The sequence below is a fragment of the Aquarana catesbeiana genome, linkage group LG01, assembly GCF_042186555.1.
Source record: "Aquarana catesbeiana isolate 2022-GZ linkage group LG01, ASM4218655v1, whole genome shotgun sequence".
In the NCBI taxonomy this organism is placed as follows: Eukaryota; Metazoa; Chordata; class Amphibia; order Anura; family Ranidae; genus Aquarana; species Aquarana catesbeiana.
In genome coordinates, this window is record NC_133324.1 from 776,911,885 (window position 1) to 776,916,567 (window position 4,683).

Below are 4,683 nucleotides of genomic sequence, written 5' to 3' on the forward strand. Positions count from 1 at the left end.
TTATCATGATATGTATTCATAACCTTTACCTCAATGGGGTTTTTAGACTATTGATTGTACAGATGCTATCTGCTTAACCTTTTTATCCTATCTTGAGAATTGGGGGACCCCCTATAATTACCATGTATATCCTTGTTTGTTAAACATGTCATTACTAGTACTTACCCATTTGGAATCGGCACCACGACTATGGATGCAATTCCTTTCCTGTACTTGTGACTCAGTGTTATTAAACATATTTTTTATATTCTAATAAACAATTGTATGTTCCACCAAGATATTCATTTTGTCATAATGGGTTTCATTTAAAGTCCCACTCTTTAATTTCTTTGCTGCCTTCTGCCGCAATTGTGTTTTATTGCCTGAGTTATAGGGATGGAGGCGCATGGCTCTACCCAGTCATGGCCTCATTTAAAGTCCCAATCTTTCCCTTTCCCCCCCCAATTTAGTACATTAGGCATCATACCGCAGGATGAATGTAATTTATTGTATGCTTGAAACTGTATTCTTATGTAGTGCATTTATGTCCTGCGTAGCAGTACAGGGTGGAATGTACCCCATTGAAGTATTTGTTTTGTGTATATTTTAATGCAAAATAAAGCATACATTATCAAAAAACAATAAAATCTGTTCTTATCTGTTTAATATCTGATACGTTCCCTATCTGGGGACCATATATTAAATCGATTTTTAGAACAGGGAGATGCACCCCTCAGTGCACCCCTCTCTAAAAAAAAAAAAACTTGTATGAAAACGTATTTTGTTCTCTTTGTATTGCTTTCTTTGTGTGAAATCCCTGGTGTTCCTGCCAGTCCCTCTGCTTTCCTATTAAGAACTGACAACACTAAGCAGGAGAACACATCATGGTCAGTTCTCTAGCTATGCTGGGAACTCAGCCTGTTCTCCTCCAATGATCAGACTTGCCCCGACATCCCTCCCTTGCACAACCATTCACTCTGAAGCTCAGTGTATTGTTGTTTCTCCTCCCCTCAGCTCTTATGCAGCTGAGAACAGAGGGAATGTGGTGATCACTTATAAAAAAAGGGGAAAAAGGTATTTATAATTTTTTTTATATCTATACACATGTGTTTTGCCGTTTGTTTCAATTTTAAACTGAATGGACTGTTTCACAAGATGATAGTTTACAATCATTTTAAGAGTTTCATATGCAGTACCTTTTGCAGATGGTGCATGTTTTGCCCCCTCTGTGATGGCAGGATGAGCTTTGGCATTTTCCCCCAATAATACGGATTTAAAACGATGTTCAACCAGCCATGGTCTCTCTCCTTTATTATATGAATCCTGGGGTATTTGCATAGACACTGCAGCATGAATGAGCCCATCTACCACACCCTTCTGATGACAGAGGAATCTGAAACCTCTATGTAACTGAGAGCAACGGTGTCCTCCATAATCTCAGCCCACTCATGTAAAAATTCCTGGTGTTTGGAAGGGGTGAATTATACCCCTGGAAGCCTGTCCCATGTCCTTCTGACCATTGCTGACACCCTACCCTAAAGATTCCCCAGTGCCTGGTGCTGGGACAGAGGGAGCTGAGACATCAGGAAGTCTTCCTTTTCCTCCTGATTAGGGATGGGCCGAACATCCCCCTGTTTGGTTTGCATCAGAACATACGAACAGGCAAAAAATTTGTTCGAACATGCAAACACCATTAAAGTCTATGGGACACGAACGTGAAAAATCAAAAGTGCTAATTTTAGGGGTTTATATGCAAGTTATTGTTATAAAAAGTGTTTGGGGACCTGGGTCCTGTCCCAGGGGACATGTATCAATGCAAAAAAAAGTTTTAAAAATGGCCGTTTTTTTTGTGAGCAGTGACTTCAATAATGCTTAAAGTGAAACAATAAAAGTGAAATATTCCTTTAAATTTCATACCTGGGGGGTGTCTATAGTATGCCTGTAAAGTGACGCATGTTTCCCGTGTTTACAACAGTAAACTGACAGAGCAAAATTACATTTCTAAAGGAAAAAAAGTCATTTAAAAGTACTAGCGGTAGCGCCGGCAGCTATAATGAATTGTCAGGTCTCTGCAATACTCATAGTCAAAAGTCATTGAAAAAAACAGCCTGGGGTTCCCCCACAGTGCATTACCAGGCCCTTTGAGTCTGGTATGAATATTAAGGGGAACCCCGAACCAAAATTAAAAAAAAAATGCGTGGGGGTCCCCCCAAATTCCATACCAGGCCCTTCAGGTCTGGTATGGATATTAAGGGTAACCCCCAACGAAATTTTTTTTTAAAAATGGTGTGGGGTCCCCCTAAAAATCCATACCAGACCCTTATCCGAGCACGCAACCTGGCAGGCTGTATGAAAAGTGGGGGGATGAGAGAGTGGCCCCCCTCCTGAACCGTACCAGGCCACATGCCCTCAACATGGGGAGGATGTCCCCATGTAGATGGGGACAAGGGCCTCATCCCCACAACCCTTGCTCGGTGGTTGTGGGGGTCTGCGGGCGGGAGGCTTATCGGAATCTGGAAGCCCCCTTTAACAAGGGGACCCCCAGATCCTGGCCCCCCCTGTGTGAAGTGGTAATGGGGTACAAATGTACCCCTACCATTTCACAAACAAAGTGTCAAAAATGTTAAAAAAGACAAGAGATGGTTTTTGACAATTCCTTTATTAATGTCTTTTTCTTTCCCCGCTTCTTCTTCCATCTTCTTCTGGTCTTCATTCAGTTTTCTTCCTCCATCTTGTTCTTCCCCCGCTTCTTCCTCTTCTTCCTCCTCTGCTTCTTCCTTCGGTCTTCTTGTCCACATCTTCCTCCGGCATCTTCTTCCCCGCTTCGTTCTTCGGACGATCCACATCTATGGGAGGTTCCCGCTGTGTGACGCTTCTGTTCTTCTGACAGTTCTTATATAACCCGGTGACCCCGCCCCCCTCTGGTGCATGGGGACTTCACGGGGACTTCCCTATGGTTTTCCCATGATGTCAGAGGGGGCGGGGTCACCAGTAACGTAACTGGGTGAACCCGCCCCCCTCTGACATAAGGGGTCTGGCATCAATTTTGAGGGGGCCCCCACTCCATTTTTAAAAACATTTTTGGAGCGGGTTTCCCCTTAATAACCATACCAGACCTGAAGGGCCTGGTATCGAATTTGGGGGGACCCCCACGCATTTTTTTTTTAGTTAGTTCGGGGTTCCCCTTAATATTCATACCAGACCCAAAGGGCCTGGTAATGCACTGTGGGGGAACCCCAGGCTGTTTTTTTCAATTACTTTTATGTGTATTGCAGAGACCCAACAATTCATTATAGCTACCGGCGCTACAGCTAGTACTTTTAAATAACTTTCTTTTCCTTTAGACATGTCATTTTGCTCTTGGACTGTTGTAAACATGGGAAACATGCGAAATTTAAAGGAATATTTCACTTTTATTGTTTCACTTTAAGCATTATTAAAATCACCGCTCCCAAAAAAATGGCCATTTTTAAAACTTTTTTTTGCATTGATACTTGTCCCCTGGGGCAGGACCCAGGTCCCCAAACACGTTTTATGACAATAGCTTGCATATTAACCTTTAAAATTAGCATTTTTAATTTCTCCCATAGACTTTTAAAGGGTGTTCTGCGGCTTTCAAATTTACCGGGAACACCCCAAATTGTTCGCTATTCGGCGAACGGGAGAACAGCCAATGTTCGAGTCGAACTCATGTTAGACCTGAACAGACAGCCCATCTCTACTCCTGATGCTGTGCCTTCAGTGCCCAATATATTACACCATGCCTCGTAGTGTTTGCTCCAGCAGGAACCTCAGAAAGATTTTGTTGCTGATCTTGTCCTCGCTGCAACTCACCATTCTGATTGCCTCTTTGCGTGGTGACAACATGGTACATGTATCCCGAATGAGGAGCCACAGATGTGGTGAAAAAAAAACAGATCCCCAAAGCTAGTCCTTGCTCTGTATTCACATAAATACTCATTTTTGGCCCACTAATGCAAGTGCAGCCACTGCAGCATGGCCAAGGTAAAGTTCAAGTGAGTGGGCATATCGCACATCAGGCAGTCAGCCACCTTTCAGTCTGCCCCTGAAGAGCTTGCAGAATCTGAGCCCCATTTTGGCTCCTTGTATGCCAGACATACCAGATGCAAAAGATCCCAGACATACCAGATGCAGCACTTTGCATGGCACATTGCATAGTTGGCTGGGGTATGACTGGTGGCTCTGAGGATTCACCAGATGAGGCTAATGAGAAGGCTAGGGTAGAGGGGACTGAGCTGCCACCATCATCAAATTGCATAACTGCAGACAGCACCACTGTCATGGTTATGCAATAGAGTTTGTTTGTCAGCTTACCTGTCTCCATGTGTTCATCTCCAAAGACCAGCTGTCTCTCACCTGACTGCTTTTATTAACTCTCCTCTAGCATGGCTCCACCCCAGCTCCTATCATAGAACTCTATATTAACCTCTGCACTGCAGGTCAACCCTGCTGATCAACCTTTGTGTGTTTGGCTTCCTGTTCCTGTCTGCCATGTGCTCTACGTTTATTTCTGTTACCGACCTTGGTGTGTTCTATACTATTCCTGTCTGCTCATGACCCTGACCTTTGGCGTCTTTTTTCTAGGGACCTCTCCTGGAAACGAATGTCAATCTGATTGCACAAGGAAATTACATCGTCCAGACCAGCGGGGGTGGCTCTTCCTGCTAATTCGTCCTTCACTCG

The 4,683-nt window shown here is 43.9% G+C and overlaps 1 pseudogene; it reads left to right on the forward strand.

Moving 5' to 3' along the window:
* The first annotated feature begins 602 nt into the window (after positions 1 to 602).
* On the forward strand, positions 603 to 714 carry LOC141124442 (U2 spliceosomal RNA; annotated as a pseudogene).
* Positions 715 to 4,683: the final 3,969 nt, after the last annotated feature.